This window comes from Mauremys reevesii, linkage group 1 (assembly GCF_016161935.1).
Source record: "Mauremys reevesii isolate NIE-2019 linkage group 1, ASM1616193v1, whole genome shotgun sequence".
NCBI lineage: Eukaryota > Metazoa > Chordata > Testudines > Geoemydidae > Mauremys > Mauremys reevesii.
In genome coordinates this window covers 55931977-55950379 of record NC_052623.1, presented here as the reverse complement: position 1 = coordinate 55950379, position 18403 = coordinate 55931977, and the positions used below count along the sequence as shown (strand labels likewise).

The following is an 18403-nucleotide window of genomic DNA, read 5'->3' as shown; positions in this document are numbered from 1 at the left end:
AGCAGCTCTAGAGCAGTGGAGCTGCAGGTTTTTGACGGGAGCTGGATGGAGCCGGAGCACAGCTCCAAAGCCCTGATTATAACATTCAAAAGCCAGTCGGAAAACACTTTAGCCTCCCTGGACACTCAATTACAGACCTAAAAGTCACAATTCTTCAACAAAAAAACTTCAAAAACAGACTCCAATAAGAAACTGTAGAATTGGAATTAATTTACAAACTGGACACCATTAAATTAGGCCTGAATAAAGACTGGGAGTGGATAGGTCATAACATGGGGAAATAGTTTTTAGTTTGTATAATTTCCTACTATATATATCTTCCTACTGTATTTTCCACTTCATGCATCTGATGAAGTGGGTTTTAGCCCACAAAAGCTTATGCCCACATACATTTGATAGTCTCTAAGGTGACACAAGTACTTCTTGTTCTTTTGTCTGATATAGACTAATAGAGCTACCACTCTGAAACCTTTCTGAGGTGTGGGAATAGCCGTAACTTCACTCTCTAATCTCAATGAAATGTATATGTGAAGGACTAAGTCTATGATATAAGAAGGAATTGGAGTAGTTGAGATGGAAAGTGATTAAAGAATTACTATGGATACTGGAAAAACCCAGGATAAATTCTGGCAAAATTCCAAGGGTATACAGGCAAAATGTACAGCTAAGGGAGATAGTGGATCAAAGGTTAACTTGGGGCCAAGGATGATTCCAGGATTTCTGGTGTATACTATTGCTATGTTGAAGTTATATTTTACCAACAGCTATACTGTGTATCTGAGAAATCATACTATTTTTCTTGATGTAAACTACAATAGTAGCCATTAAATCAAGGAACATTAGCACACAAATTGACTTGGTTCTCTGCAGGAGTCTTCTCTTGGGAGCTCTGTAATCAGAAAATGTATGCAGCGACACAATTCAGGCTTTTCAAAACTAAATATTTTGTCAGCAGGAATTCAGCAGTTAGAGAGATGGGTTAATACAGCGAAGAAGCTCTATGCTTGTCTCTTACCTAACTTTCTAGCTTCTCCTTGTGTAGTTAAGCAGGCTTTGCTTAGCCCAGACATCCTTCAGCCTTGGGTTGGGAGAGCAAGCCTACATGCCAGCAGCTCTGACCTCTGTCTCCCAAAGTCCCTCCTCTAGTAGTTAGTCAGGGCTGCTCTTTTTTAAACAAAATCAAACTCTTTTGTTTCAGCTTTCCTACCTCAAGGATCACCCCTTCCTATTCCAAGTCAAGAATGTCTGTTGTACTGGACTGGAGACAGTACTTCACAGTTGTTATCTGCATGGTGGATGAAGTACTGGATGATTGAGTTAATCCCGATCAGTCTCCCTCTTCCTGCTTCTGGCAGGAGTTAACATATTCAATCCACGTAATCCACAGTATTGAAGTAGGAGGTAAACTAAATCACACATAATCATCACAAAAATAATGCAGAAATCTCCCATGTTTTTTAATACAAGAGCCTGACTTTTAATTCTGTGGATTACAATCTTGAATGTAGGTGTTAGTAACAAGCTTCCAGTCAGCTTTAAAGAGAGTATAATATAGTTTGGGTGAAGAAACATTTAAATTTAACACAAACAAAGAACATTTTAAATAGCATTTGCAATGAATATTAAACCTCAAACAAAAACTATTAGGTAGTGAACCTACTAGTGTTTCTTCTTATATAGAGTTTCAGATTTAGCTGCTCTTAGACATATCACAATGTACAATTTCAGTGTAATATTTTACATTTTTATTCTTTAGTGCACACACACAGACATTCTTTATTTTCTGATCCTTTTTTTCAGAAATGTTTTTTCAGTCTCTCTATAGCATGCTGTAATGTGTCAGAACTGGAAAAAATCATGGCACCTCAGTCCTTTTGCAAACATTTTAGCCACATCAGCAAACAAATGTCTAGACTTCCTTACAGCTTGCAGCATTTCAGATGTTGCGTTAATAGTGGTCTGGTCTCTATGGTTTCTGGTGAGACAGGAAATCTGCAGCCTTTATCCAAATCGGTACAGGTATTGAGATCAGCATATTAAATTCAGGGAAACTGATATTTTATAAGGCTTTCTGTGGACTCCTGTCTTTTCACCATAAGCGTAGCTAAGTCAGCAAAGAATACACAAACACCCACCTTACGGAGTTCTGCCTTTGTTCTCTTCTTAAGAGACAAACTCCCAATTAAAAACAGTTAGCTATTAGGTAAATGTAAATTCAGTAGATTCTGTAGCCTCTAGGAGTGACAAATATTTCTCTCCCAGCTCTCCCTTTAGATCCATAAAGTACGCTAACTGAGGGCTTCCCTAATAAGTAAAGCTGAAATAACACTCACCTGTATCCAAAGTGGTACAGGTACTGGGGCCCAATCCTGACAGCACCTACATCTTTTGGTCCTGGGTCGATTAGTTGCGGAATCCTCTAGGACTGTCATAACCTTTCTCCTTAAAGGCTCTGCCTCTTCCTTGACCCTTTTGGAGTGTGTTTGCATCCCCAGAGAGGGAGCAGCCTGTGCTTTCCTTTGAGTCAGGGGACTGGAATTCTGCTTTGCCCTGTACACTGGCTGTGCAGAGTGTGGAGGTTTCTTATTCTTTTCTTATTTTGTGCCTTTGTAAGAGTCAGGCAGACTCTATCAAATAATACTGATTTCATCTCATCTATTCTTGTTTCCTCTTCAAGCCACCAAAGGTCAGCACATCAGAGGTAAAAGGAGGATCCTATTGCTTTTTATTTTTCAGGTTTTTTTTAAAGACATTTGTATTCTCTCCTTTTGAATTTTAATACTTTGAGTGATAATTACTTAGAAAGCCTCACAAGTAGTGCATTAAATATTTGACACTGATAATATGCCAGTTTTCTAGAAACACAGAAATTAAGTAATCACTAGAATATTTTTTGTTGTTTATCTTCTTGACTTGTAATACAGAGAGTCATTTAAAACCAGAAAGAAGACACACAATCTGCACACTCATCCATCGAATGAACCAAGACAATACCAAAATTTGCGGCTAGAAGTAGGGCTAGGGTTACAGTGAAAGAAAGATATAAGAGATTTGGGAAAGAACTGCAATATTTACCTACACACGTTGAGAGTGCAAAAGAACAATCATTTGTTGAGTCACCAGAAGCATAACATTCAAGAATATGTTGTATAGGGGGAAAAAAAAAAGATTACCTTGTGGTATTTACAGTGACTGAGGTAGAAACCTTCTGAGCAAAGTAACAAGGGAGTATGCTTATTTCAGCTAACGTTCTTTTTTTAAGAAATTTAGTTTTCATATCTGAAATCATACTACTGCAGTTCTTGTGGGGATGCTAGTGTGCTGTTTTGTCAAGGAAAATGATGTAATTATTCAGGGACAATGAACAAATGAATAATAACCATTGGAAAAGAGATTAAAATGGAAGATAGTCAAACTGAACTATTATTGATTGAGGCGCTGACAGATAAATAGTTCTGGTTTTGGAACCTTATTTTCAACTAATTTTCAGTGATATAATAAATCTAGGGCTGTCAATCACAGTTAACTCAAGCAATTAACACAAAACAAATTAGATAAAGTCACAATCACAGTTTTAATCACACTGTTAAACAATAATAGAATACAAATTTAAATTTATTAAAATATTTTTGGATGTTTTTCTACATTTTCAAATATATTGATTTCAATTGCAACACAGAATACAAAGTGTATAGCACTCACTTCATATTTTTTTATTACAAATATTTGCACTGTAAAGATAAACAAGGGTATTTTTCAATTCACCTCATACAAGTACTGTAGTGCAATCTCTGTCATGAAAATGCAACTTGCAAATGTAGATTTTTTTTTTTCATAACCGCACTCAAAAACAAAGCAATGTAAAACTTTAGAGCCTACAAGTCCACTCAGTCCTACTTCTTGTTCAGCAAGTTCATTTACATTTGCAGGAGATAATGTTGCCTGCTTCTTACTTACAATATCACATGAAAGTGAGAACAGACATTTGCATGGAACTGTTGTAGGCAGTGTTGCAAGGTAGATACGTGCCAGATGCACTAAACATTTGTATCCCCCTTTTTTTTGCTTTGACTTGTATCTTTTAAAATCTTTTTTACAAATATTTGTAATAAAAAAATATGAAGTGAGTGCTTGCTATACACTTTGTATTCTGTGTTGCAATTGAAATCAATATATTTGAAAATGTAGAAAAACATCCAAAAATGTTCTTGTTCTCATCGAATCAATCCTGTGTATCCTTTTCTTTGGTACCAGCACTGATTCAGCTGTGTCAATCAAATCTTTGAGCTGGTTCCATTTTTCTGATGGGTTGCCAGTGAATGGTGAGCATGAATAAAGCTAGTCATCAAGTGATTGCTGAAACTGCAACTGATAGTCAATGTGCTTGAGCTTTGCTATGTTGAAGGCTGTTCAGCTGAGCTTGGGGCACTTGCACTGTGAGGGAGACTATATGCAGGTTGAGCACTGCTCTTACCAATCTGTGGTTTGTCTAGCATTCTGCGCCACGCATGGCTCTGGTAATTCTGACATCGCAGATGTCTCATTGGCGGATGATAACATAGTCAATCAGGTGCCATTGTTTGGTATGTGGGTGCATCCATGTTGTTTTATATTTATCATTTAGCCTAAATTATGGTGTTAGTGATGAGCAGACTGTGTTCTGCATAATTACCCAAGAGGAGGAGTCCATTGCAGGTCATCTTTCACACTCCATGTCATATTATCACATCTCTCCAGTCATTGCTGTCTCTACCAACTCTAGCGTTGAAGTCTCCCAGCAGGATGAGCTTGTCATATGGAGGATGGAGTCCCAGTCTGAGTAGAACTGCTCCTTGCTTTCCTCTCTGCTGGTCAGTGTAGGTGTGGCATATAGGCACTGATTACAATATCATTCCATGAGGAGCCAGGGGGAACTGAAGTTTTCATGAGCTGTTCATTCAGGCCAACGGGGAGGTCAGAAAGTTGTTTCAGGAAAGACATTGCAGATCTAACTCCCTGGATCATATCTTCATCTTCTGTTTTTTCTTTACAGAAAAAAGTGCAGTCGCCTCCTAGCTCACTGATGGAGCAGTCTCCAACCAATCTAGTCTCACTAAATGCTGCAATATCAATATTGTAGTGAGTTCTCTAGAGACGAGAACTAATATTCTCTCAGGCCTTCATGCATTGATTCCGCTCATAAAGGTGCGGACATTTTATGCTCCTAAAATAAGTCCTTTCTTCCTTGTTGTTTTTAGACTGCTATAGGATGATCTGCCAGCCGCAGTAGTCTGGCCAGATATTATGCCAAATAGAGAAGAGCAATTACTCCCTGTGTCTTGTATGCAACTTTGCTGTTAATACACCCAGAATTACATTACATGCACTAGGCCAGAGAATTACATACAAAATCATGAAGTTAGGCATATTTTGTAATCATGATCTAGATTATATGCCTTGGGATGAGTAAGGACAGGTGTACTATTTCTTTAAATCTTCAGTTTAGAACCTTTCTCAGGCCACTGTCTGTTAATTCTACCATTCTCTATTTGTATTACTATAGTGACCAAGTTTATAGTCCTAGCCATGGACCAGAACCCCATTGTGCTGGGTGCTGTACAAACACAGAATAAAAAGATGGTCCCTGCCCTGAAGAGCTTGTAATCTAAGTATTGAAACAAGAGGCAACAGATGGATACAGACGGGTAGAGTTCTGTGATAGCCTGTGGTCTCAGCACACCGGTATCCTAACTGTTGTCAATTTTTTTGTAGGCCTAATGGAAAAAGAGAGTTTTGAGAAGGGTTTTGAAGGAGGATAGTGAGGTAGCTTTGCAGATGTGTGTGGGATGCTCCTCCGTAGTGTGAAGGGCAGCATGGGAGAAAGCACAAGGATGCTTGTTTGAAAATTTAACAAGTGGGTGATAAAGGCCAGTATTGTGGAGCAATTGGAGAGGTGGGTGTTGACATCCCAATAGTAAATGAAAGAGGATAGGTAGGATGGGAATAAGCCATGACTGGACTTGAAAGTAAACAAACAGCTTATGTTTGATGTGACAGAAAAGGAGAGCCTTTTCTTCCATTGATATGGGCGTAGGATAATTGCCTTTTCCTAATTGAAGCTCTTTGTTCAGTGTTAGTTAGAAAATGACTTTCTGTGATACTTTACCAATGTCACATGATCGGCCCATGTCCAATTTTGAAATTAGTTTTACTTCTGTTACTTTCCTAGTTTTTTATTGAAGGCAATAAATTGTTAACAATACAAATTATTTTCTTCCATATGTATTAAAAGCAATGATGATGACAAATTTTTTTTAAAAAAAAGATAATCTGGTAGTTGAAACAGTACAGATTATGAATTGCGGCAGAAAACGGAACCTTTTCCAAATTTATGACTATACCATTATGCAACCCAGTTTAAAATTTGGTCCTGAAGAAGATGATTAAACCTAAATGGCTATGCGTGGAGAAAATGTGATAGTTAGTACTACTTATACCTACCAATTGTTGGTCAGTCGGATCAGAAAAAAATCAAGGAAATAAACTATGGATGAAAATATGGGATAATGTAAGCAAACAATGAATACCTTGAAAGAACACTTCAAAATTTACCACTATTTATTTTATCCTTCTAAACAGTTGGCTGATTGTGGCAAAATTATACATTTTCATTGTGATATTTGTTTAAAATAAACCAGGCGTCAGCAACCTCTGACATGCGGCTCGCCAGGGTAAGTACCCTGGTGGGCCGGGCCAGTTTGTTTACCTGCCACGTCGGCAGGTTTGGCCGACCATGGCTCCCACTGGCTGTTGTTCGCCATCCCAGGCCAATGGGAGCATTGGGAAGCCGCGGCCAGCACATCCCTCGCTGCTTTCTGCCGCCCCCATTGGCCTGGGACAGCGAACCGTGGCCAATGGGAGCTGCGATTGGCTGAACCTGCCAATGCGGCAGGTAAACCGCCCCGGCCCGCCAGGGTGCTTACCCTGACGAGCCACGTGCCAGAGGTTGCTGATCCCTGAAATAAACCATTATTCGGAGACATGCCTTCTGTCAGCCATGTTACTTGTAAACAATAAATCTGCTTTCATAGCTTACCTTCAAATAAATTTAGTTTGACAGTTGCCCTTTCTTCATTGCCTATCACATGAACATGTCAGACTGTTCAGATCCTTAACCTGCTGCTTAAACCAGAATCCAGCCTGAGTTCCACATGAAACAAGATCATGATAGCTTTTAAACATCTGTAGCCTCAAGGTAGCTCCTAAATGTCATCTAGAAGGCAGGTTCAAATAAATGCCCCTTCACATTCAGAATAAGGGCTTTGGTCCTCAGAAAATCTTGTGGGGCTGTCAGAAAATTTTTGTGGTGGAAAAAATATGAAAATAAATGGCTTTGGAAAGGTATGCTTTTGTTTTTCCTGCTCTGCAGTTCAAGCACTATGAATGATGCAATATCAGTAAAACTTGAGAATACATCACAAATGATTATTCTTCAAGCAAACTAATAGTCACTGAACAGAAAACAATGTGTAGTTGCGCTATTTTTTGTGGGTCGGGAGACGGGGGAGTGAGACTAAGCTACAGTTCATATTTTCCATACACAGGGTAACAGTATCAAAATCAGTTCCGTGTGTGCATAATTTGTGCGTATTAAATAGATGTTGCGAGCGCAAAGAAGCAAGAATCTAGAGCTCTCTGCTGGCGAATCTGTCGTTAAATATTATTTATAGGGCGGTAGTGCCTAGAGGACACCTAAGTTGGAGCCCCATTGTGCTAGTTGTTATACAAACATGCAGTAAAGGATAATCTCTGCCTCAAAGAGTTTACAGTCTAAAAGACAAAAAACAGATTGAAGAGGCAAATGTGTGCTGGAATGGGGTGAGAGAGACTGGGTAGGAAAAATAATAGGATGGACATCAGGGGTCATCAACCTCTGGCATGCAGCTCGCCAGGGTAAGCACCCTGGTGGGCCGGGCCAGTTTGTTTACCATCCCTCGCCCGTCCCGCTTCCCGCCACCCTCACTAGCCTGGGATGGTGAACCACAGCCAGTGGGAACCGCAATCAGCCAAACCTGCCGACACGGCAGGTAAACAAACTGGCCCAGCCCGCCAGGGTGCTTACCCTGGCGAGCCGCGTGCCAGAGGTTGCCAACCCCTGATGTACATAGTCCTAGCTAGCAAGGAGCAGTAATCAATGCAATGGGAGTACTTTCGTCTGTAAAATAACGCTGCCTTTCCTAGTAAATAAAGTTGCCTTGTTAGTTGGCACAGGTACATGAAATCATATTGTTCAAAAATAGAGATGAGCCTAAATTAGAACACTGGATCTGAATCCACTTGAACTTTGGGAAAATTTGGCTCCTGATCCAAAACTTGTGATTCGTGATAAACTAATTAAAATTAATTGTAAACATAAGTCAGGTTCTCATTTGTTTTATTTTCCCAACATGATCAAAGTTCAAGATGTAGTGCTGTCCAGGGCCACTCCTAGACGCGGCACGCTAAGGCTCCGGGAGAGGGGGAAGGCGGGGGTAAGCAGCATGGCAGGGGGTCGGGGGGGGTTGGATAAGGGGCAGAGAGTCCCGTGGCCAGTCAGGGGACAGGGAGGGGGCAGAGGTTCTGGGGAGTTGGTCAGGGGACGGGGAAGGGGGGAGTTGGATTGTGGGCATTCCGGGGGTCTGTCAGGATGTGGTGGCGGGGTGGATAGGCGTCGGGGCAGCCAGGGGACAGGGAACAGAGGGGGTTGGTGGGGAGTGGGGTCCTGGGGTGGTGGTTGGGGAGGGGGTCTTGGGGGCAGTGAGGGGACAAGGAGCAGGATGGGGTGGGGATTCTGAGGGGGCAGTCGGGGGCAGGAAGTGGATGGGGGTCAGATAGGGGGCAGGGCCAGGCTGTTTGGGGAGGCACAGCCTTCCCTACCCTAAAGCTCATTCTGCAGCTTGAGGCTTGCAGTCAGCTATGTAACAGAAAGAGCCAAGCTGTTGTTTTTTCCGTGGGGGAGGGATCACATGAGAAGAGCAACATCCTACACCACCTTCCTCCTTCCCCAACCCTACCAAGGGAGAACCTCCCCCTCCCCTTCATTCCCTGAGGCTCCAGAGGGGTTAATTCAGTGGTTCTCAAACTTTTGTACTGGTGACCCTTTCACATAGCAAACCTCTGCGTGTGACCCCTCCCCCCCAATAAATTTAAAAACACTTTTTTATGTATTTAACACTATTATAAATGCTGGAGGCAAAGCGGGGTTTGCAGTAGAGGCTGATAGCTCGTGACCCCCAGTAATAACCTCGTGACCCCCTGAGGGGTCCCGACCCCCGGTTTGAGAACCCCTGAATTAATTTAATTTTAACACCCTGTGTCCATTCACATGCATGTGCTATTTTGAGCATTTCAATTTTCACAACATAGGCTCATTTCAGATTCTGGAACAAGCTCAAATGCTCAGTTCGTGGAGTATGTACATAGTCTATACTAAAGACAAACCCACAGTAACCATCTGCAGTTTGTGAGGGACCCCATGGAGCCAGTCTCTAGGAAACAGATACATTCATGGAGGTTAAGTCCTTTAATGGCTATTAGCCAGGATAGGTAAGGAATGGTGTCCCTAGCCTCGGTTTGTCAGAGGGTGGAGATGGATGGCAGGAAAGAGATCACTTGATTATTACCTGTTAGGTTCACTCCTTCTGGGACACTTGGCATTGGCTACTGTCAGTAGACAGGATACTGGGCTGGATGGACCTTTGGTCTGACCCAGTATGGCCATTCTTATGTTCTAAGCTAAATGAACCCAAAGTTATGGAGACAGATATGAGTCAAGGAAGCCAGCAGAGTATCAGAAACCTGGAAAAATCTCTGACTGGATGGGCTCAGATGTTTGGTCACAAGCTGAGGTGTTTCCAAAGTTTTGGATTTTTTTTAAGCAGAATTTTTTTTATTGTTTCTTTAAACAAACACAACAAGCAGCAAATATTTGGCCACACACTTCTGAAACCCCAAACCATGTTCAGGTTTTGGCAAACTAATTTCAGCTTTTCAATTTAAAAAAACACAACAAATTTTGAAGGAAAGCAGACGTTGTCCATGATTTTTTTTTCTGCTTTTTAAAAACCCCTAGTTTTGGATCCATAAAAAATGTTTTGACGGAAAATATTTTGTCCAACCCTTTTAATAAGCTTTAGTGCCTTTTAGCACTAGCTGATGCTGAGAACCAGTGATACCTTGTAGAGGTGACTTGAAAAGAAGTTTTTTTTCCACAGTTCTTTTATTCAAAATCAAACCATGTCTTTGTGCAATTTTTAATTAATCTTAAACCAACTAAACATAATGAAAACATCCACCAAGCTTGTATTGACAAGAAAAAATCACTCTGGTCAAGTAGCAGTTGGTATTTTAACTGTTTTTTGTATAGCTATTTTCATGTTAGAACATAAAAATAATCTAAAAGCTTCATGGGAAAACAGGAAGTTACTGAAACACACCAACTTTGACCAGATATTTTTATATTTAAACAAATCAAATCATAGTCTTAAAGCACTGAATAAAGCAATTCTTCTTCTTTGAGTATATGTTACCATGGATGCTCCACCGTAGTGTGTGTGTGTGTGTGTGTGTGTGTGCTCTTGACTGGAGATTTGAATCAGCAGTGTCAGTGGGTCCTCACAGAACTGCTGCCACTCCAGTTCCTTCTTATCTGCCTGCAATTCGAGACAGAACAACTGTGGTATCTGCCCCTTCTTGAGTGCTTTTCTCCTGTTGTTTTATTTACTTAATTCCGTTGCAGTATTTGGTTTTTGTTTTCATATTTGGGTTTTCTTTTAATTTTTCATGTTGGTGCTCAAGGCGTGTTCTCCTTCCCCAACTCCACCCCCGATTCATTGGCCTTACTCAGCAGCTTAACTTCTGAGATATGCCAGAAGCCCCGGGATTCATATTTTGCCAGACATGCAATAGATTTTTGTGCTGGAGCAGCAGGCATTCTAGTTATTGTAGGTGTCTTGGGTAGTCTCATGTACCATCCAAGGGCAAGGTTTGCATGGAGTTTAAAAGAAGGTCTTGCAAAGAAAGAGAGGCAAGATTGAAGTTCCTCCTCTTGGAGTGCCCCCTAAGGCCTGTGGGGTCCAAGTTGTGTCCCCTTCCTCCCTCCCCCACAATCCCCCTAAGGTACTTCAGTGGTGACTGAGCCTGCCTGTGAGATGAAATTCCGTAAGAAAAGAGAGCCTTTTTCTCATTAAAGAATCGGGCAAGTCACCTCTTACAACTGATCCTGGGGACACCTTGTGTCCCATGATGGATACTTCCGAAGCTCTAACAGCCATTGGCACTGAGAGATCAATACCACATAAACAGACATCCAATACAGATAAACCTGCCAGTAAGCAGCACTCAGAGGCTTCTTCCCCAGCACCACCCAGGGATCGAGACTGATCTAAATCTAGACTCAAGAAAGCCTAGTGCACTGGTGCAGACATCCTCTTGGAGCCACACAGAGTCCTTTCAAGCCTCTGCTCCCTCTCTGGTACCGTCATCCTTGGGCTTCTGGTACTGACCCATCCCTCAGTTCCTCTGGCACCTTCTCAGTCTCTGGTACTGATATTTACAGCTCAGTGGATAACACCTCAAATGCTGAGATTTTGGTATAGGCTCTTCTCTACCTTACCACCCTATGGCCCTTGATGTATACCACGAGAAGGACTTACCAAAAGATGCCACAGCCTCTCTGAACATGAATATCTCTGTGAACCCTTCCTCTACCTATTCCCACAGCGGGCCTATTGGACTATCTGGACCATCTATGGGGAACAATTCTATAGGGCACCTGTGCGGAAGAGGCTGCCTGTGGGGCTGCTCCTGTGGGTAGTCAAACAACCACCACCAGTACCACAGTTCTCCCAGGAGCGGGAGAAAGTTCAGGAGCCACAGCTTCCCCTGAGATAGGAGACACCTTCATCTCCCATGTCGTCGTTCTCCTTTCCTAATGAGGCGGTGATGTCGCCACCATTACCCTTCTATGCAGACTCTATTATGACCTTTCAGGACCTAATGAAGTGACAAGTTGCCCTTGAGTCTCAGCACTCTATTGAGGACATTCAGCAGACAATGGGTTTAATTTTTACCAACAAAACAGATTCTTATTGTAACTACAATAAGGGGAAGTGGTGTAGTGAAAAAGAATGCACAATACTTTGTGTTACAGAGAGATCCTCTTACTTTGAATACTTTGTGCTAGTATCTTCTGAACCTGAAATGAGCAGTATAATTTTTTTTAAAAATAGTGCTTATATGACACTTTTTTTCCATTGGTTTTTAATATAGAAATTAAACCATTATTAAAAAGCTGGAGAAATGTTTGGCAGTGCTCAGACTTCCATGCTAAATCTGTTTTTTTTGTTGAAAACTTAACTATTATTTCATAAGAATAACTAGAAACAGTTGGCATACATATTACTTCACTCCAAATTCTATGTATTGTGAACCTACTGAGTTGGTATTTTAAATAAGTCACATGCCTGCATATGGTTAAGCTAAAACAGCAAATTTTAATGTGTTTCAGTGCCCTTGTGTAAATGTGTATACCTAAAACAAAACACAGTCTTAAGGATTATATAGGATCCTAAAACTTTTGTTATCTAGTCTATGCAATGCCAGCTTGTCTGAGGTAAGGCCATACTCTGAAAAGAAGCCATGCACAAACACTGCATAGACTGAAAACAAAACTAGTCTCTATTTACCGATGAGTCTAGATTTTTTTTTATTTTTTTTAGGGAAAGGGTTTCTCTTTGAAGTTTGGCACTAGCCCTAGTTTAATGCGTTTCAGTGATTCAGCAAAGTGAGAGAGGCTTACGTTGCTTCTTCAGTGATGGTTAAAACCTAACTGAGAGTTTGGCGTCTTAAAGCTTCTAGTGACATTTTAAAAATAAATAATTTCAAACTGGAAGTGGGAGGGTTTAAGGAGAGGAAGTCTCTTTCCTGTCCCTTCTACTTCCAAAAATCATTGACATTTTGATGTAAGGGAGAGTGAGGTAGTTACACTGTGCAGTCCAGAATGATCCAGGACAGTGCAGTTGTTTCTGCTCTTTGCTTTTTTTAAAGAGAAGGAAAGGTTCTGGGGAGGACAGATAGAGGAGGGAAATAGGCATAGAAATAGGATTTTCTTTTGAAACCTATGCTGGAACTATTCATGATATTTAAAGATATAGTCCTCTTTTTTTAAAGCACGATAAACATCACCCAAAACCTGTTGTTTTAAGTAAACCTTTTTTCTTTTTTCTTTTTTTTTTGCCGTGTACAAACAGAATTTTTTGTTTGTTTTTGGTTGTTTTTTAGTTCAGAAAGCCCATGTACTACTGAGAAGAACAAGAATGTAAATCCAATTTGATTGTGGCACCACATATTGGGTGTTAAAGACTATTAATTAAGACCTGGCTTTGTTGCAGATATGTAATCTTTATAGACAGCATGGCCAAAAACCAGATTTTCTGCGCATCAAAATCAGGAGTTTCCCCAAATCTCACTTAAATGATTCAGAGGAGTGACTAAACAGTCTTCTAATTAGCTTGGTCCAAATGATGAGATGCATAATCAAGAGGTGCTCTAATAAGATTCAGACTCCTGGTTGTGAATGTAAAGAAAAAAAATTCAGTTTGAGTCTCCAGGGTGACTTTAAAAGTCTTGACTTGTGCAGGTAAGAGTGGTTTTGGTGTTAAAACTCCAAGATAGACTGATATGAATTGCAAGGATGTGTGCCCTTCCAGAAATAAGGAAACTGGTGTTATTTTATAATAATAATAATAATATTTATTTATTATTAAATATTGTTATAATAATAATTATTATTTTAAGAACATAAGTATATAATAGACAGCCTGCAACGTGTGTCTTGCTACTTTTATTCCTTCCTGTATGAACTCACATACTTGCAAGGAATCAGCAGATTTAGATCTGTGGAAAAAGGATAAAAAAAATAGTTTGTAGGGTTTTTTCAATAATCTCCTGATATTTTAACGGGAGCATTTCATACCATATTAATTATGCATTTGTTAGGTAAAAAGCAAGTCCTACTCACCTCTCCAGCACCCGAGTTTGTGCGGAGTTGGTATGGGGCTCACAATCTGTCAGAGACTAGAACAACAACAATGATGAAACGGGGCTCACACCATCCTTAGCTTAAGAGAGCCAAGCTTTGGAGTAAGTGTGGCAAGTTATTGAGAGTGAGCATCAATGTACACACACAGAAAAAAAGTGATTAATTAATCATATGTATAATGCATCATCAAAATCAATTCTACACAGGAAAAAAAAAAAAAAAAAAATGGAGAAGAAGAAGAAGGAAGGGCTATGGATTGGGGGGGGGGGGGTCATGTCAGTAGTGGTCAAAAACTTTTTTGAAAAAAAGTTTAGAGAGAGACATGTAGTCTGAGTTAAGTTTTAGTTCATAAAGAGTTCAGACTCAACACATTCATGTAGGCAGAGTAAGAATCTATGAAGTCTTATCTTTTATGAAGGATTTATAGATGAAATCAGAGTAATCTAAAAAGGAGTTACTATTACAATATATATGCAAAATATACCTACAAAATCTCTCCATGAATTGTTTCCCTTAATGGATGGCTTCTTTTATTTTTTTTATTTATATTTTTAGAGCTAGCAGAAGGTGCTAGATTAATAGCTGACCTGGCCCCTTTCAGCAGCACTAAATGAATTAAAAATTTGAGATAAATAAAACCATTCATAAAGCACTGATGCTATTCTTGTTTAGATAGGGGTTCTTTACATACGCGTCTTCTCCTGTGTGCAGTTTCCATTTGTGTCTTTTGAAGATAACATCTGGTACACGATTTTAGTATTGCAGGAGTGCTAGCTAGCACTGCTATATTTAACATTCTTCACTTCCACTGTAAAACTCCCTGATTATTTTTAGAAGTTATAACTCGTTCTGACATGAAGACTGACCTACAAGAGCTAAGAGCCTAGAGTATCTTATTTTTTTAAAAAAGCATCCATTTTTGTACCCTCTTAATATAAATGATGAATGAGTGTCTTATGACCACTTTCACACTCTTGCGTCTTTGTAACTTCAAAATGAAGATCAGCCCACAATTTGGTCTACCTCCAGGTTTTTAAAATAAGGCAGCTAGTAGTAACTTCCCATATTTAGGATGCTCGACACTTTCCAGTGTAAAAGAGAGTTTATTTTGAGAAGATGGGTTGGGAAGCTCTAAAACCTCCATTGTTTGCAAAAGGCTTTTGCAACTGGGACAGGGGAAATGCCTAGCCCTCCTCCTCATGATCTTCTGTTTTGGTTTTACTGAGATCAAACTCTTGTGCTGTTTGCATTCTCTCACTTGCATTACTCAGGGAAATTTTGGCAGACTACCAAAATAACTGGACATGAACATTCTGAGGCCAGGCCGTGCCACTGCCAAAACAGCAGACACTACACTGGGAACTCCTGGGGTCTGTCAAGGTAGCTGTGTTGGGGTTGGCAAGGGGTGGAGCTGGAAAGAGGGGAAGAGGTCCCTGTGGCAACCTCCTGACACAGGATCTGTACCAGCAGCCTATCTTCCTACCTGGGATAAACAGCCTTCTCCTGCTGCTAGCTTACTACAGTGTTCAAGATTCACGGTTCAAGCTCATAGTGCATGATGGGCACAGGGGTTATTACAGTTATAATAGTTTGTTTAAATTAATTCAGTAGGCCTCATCTTTTCTGAAACAGTTTTATGTAAGAGGCTGTTGTGACATTGTGAAACTTTGCTCACTTTTCACCAGTGGAGCTTACAAATAGGGCACAGTTGTAGGCCCAATTATTACAGTAGCCCCAGTTGCTCTTAGGGCTGTCAGGCGCCTTTCCTCTGATCTGGACTCGCTGGCCAGCTGGCTCCCCTGACTGTCAAATTCCCTCTGGTCAGTTTCACCGAGTGAAATGAATCCACTCATGAGCACTGGTTCCTAGGCAACCACCAGCTTCCAAGTCCAGTGATGAATTCATCTTTAGGAATCATAATGAGATTCATAATAGTTGCCTTGGATTGGGTGCAATGCCTTTTGTGTTAGAAAATTATCACCTATAATTTTTAGTAACATTGATTTACTGTTGACTGCATGAGGTCTCCAGCACATGTCTCCCAAATTTGAAGAGAGTGAAAGAAAAAACTCAGTCATTGTGAGATAGTGGAAGAGAACATTGTTCATTCTAGTGGAAAGTAGGAAGACAAAATAGCAATTGAGATGAGATCTGACTCTAAAATGATATCTGAAGATTCAATTCTGGGGTGATTAGCAAGGCAGACAGGCAAGGGGGCAAATGAGGACAGTGTATACTGAAGTGTTCCACGCACCTGAAAAGTACTTGTATCTGGATTTATTTTTAGGCATTTGTAGTACCCTGAGTGGAGCAGTATGAGTGGGAAAAAGTGAAACTAAAATATAAAAAATGCTCAAATATACCTTTTGGATTACTGTTCTGTGTTGTGGCCATCCAACATCTGACAGGTGAAAGGAGACACAATAAAGTTGGTCCGTCAGAGGTGCTTAGCAGTAGTATGGGAAAAGAACCCGATGCATGAGCGACAAACCTTCCCCTAGTGGCTACAGGTCTACTTGCCAGATGGAGATGGAAGCATACTCTGCTTTCTGGCTTCCCTGTCGGCCTCAGTCTGGGCTCTCTGATGGCTCTCCATGGTGACTACACCAGTCTTACCCTAGCTTCGTGAAACTGAATGATTGGGAGCAGGATTTTCCCAGTCGTCAGTGGGAATGCTGGATTTCTTGAGGCCTTGCTTGGCCTTGTCACTGTATCAGAGCTTTGGCCTTCCTCTGCGTCGCAGGCAGTTCTTAAGTTGGCCCTAGTGCAAAGCCTTCAGCAGATGATCTTGAGGCATGCGCTCTACCTGTCCCAACCAGTGAAGTCTGCAACTGTCCATCGTAGTCTGCATAGACTAGGCCGGTTCTCTCAAGGATCTTGTTATTGATGATCTGTTGGTCCCAGGTAAGTCCAAGGATTTTTCTAAGACAGCGGCGGTGAAAACAGTTCAATCTCTGTTTGGATTGGTTACTCAGCTTTCACAACCATAAAGGAGGATACTAAGGACACAGGCCTGATTAAACAAGACATCTTTGTGTTCAGGGTTAGCAACTTGTTCCAAACATGTGAGGTAAGTTTGCCAAAGATAACAGAAGCTTTGCCGATTCTAGCATCAAGTTCCCTATCAAGGCTAAGCAAGCTGGTAAGAATTGAGCCGAGATAGCAGAAGTGATCCACGTTGTCCAGAGATTCATTATCGACACAGATTTACCATGCTGAACTGTTCTGTATCAATTGTGAATAGCTCACACTTCTAATTTTTCATCGCCCGCCTTTGTTTATATCTGTGACAATTAGAAACAGTTAAGGTTGCAGCTACAACTGCTTGGAAACCAGAGTTAAGGTTGCAACCAGATTCCACAGTGAAGCTCTAGCTTATTCTTCCTCTGACTTGTCTGAAAAATTGTTTTGGCCTGAAAATTGCCAGATTTAACCAGAAGATCCTGGAGAATGATTGTTTCTGGAAAGAGTGAAGAAAACTGGCCAAATGTCATTTGAAATGTAGGTCACTTAGGGCCAGATCACAGCCATTCCACTCTCTGGCGCAAAGAGGTACTGGGGACATAAGGCGCTCACTTGTGCCAGGCCACCATGCCACCCTTTCCTGTGCCTAAAGCCAAGCAGGCTCCGCAGAGCTTGTAAATCTTCCCAATGAGCACTCTGGCACAGATGGATTGAAGAAGTGGGGAATAGGCAGAGCCCAGTGTAGCAGGGTCACCGAGTGCATTGGGAAGCATATGCTACTTCACATCATTTAATAAATGCAAGCTCTTAAAAGCTAGGGACTGAGTTGCTAAGGACATCATGAATCTTACACTGTCAGCATAATAAACCATTTGTGTTTCTTCATCTGTCAGTCAGGAAAGTGGCAACTAATTTAGAGAGAGGATTTTTCATTCCCATTCCCTTCTCCTCCAGCAGGCAGGAAGACTCTGCCCCCCAGTTATTCTCATGCCTCTCATTGAGGCAGCTGCATCTGGCATGGTCTCTGAGGTGACAATTTGTTTTCTAAACCTCTTGGAGCTCCAGGGCCCTATGGAGTAGAAGAATGGAAGATTCCCTACAAGAAGCTGGGGAGGAATGGCAAAATATACCTCTCCTGCCCTCTACTACCTGTCAATCCTCTGCAGTGGAGCCCCAGGCCACCTTATACTGCAGTGTCACAGCCAGATCAGATGGGAATGGGAATGAGGAAATGAGAAAGTTGGTGCTTGAGACATGACAGACTACTGTGGACATACATTCGTCACCTTAAGTAGTTAACACTGTGAAGAGATGTTACCAGGCACCACCACTAAGGGTAGGTCTACACTTACCTGCCGGGTCGACGGGCGGCGTTCGACT

General features: G+C 41.1%; 1 protein-coding gene across 8 annotated transcripts in view; it reads left to right on the top strand.

Annotated features, from left to right (window-relative positions):
• DCLK1 (doublecortin like kinase 1) overlaps positions 1–18403 on the top strand; it is a 347909-nt gene that overhangs the window by 124982 nt on the left and 204524 nt on the right. The gene's annotated exons all lie outside the window — the stretch shown is intronic.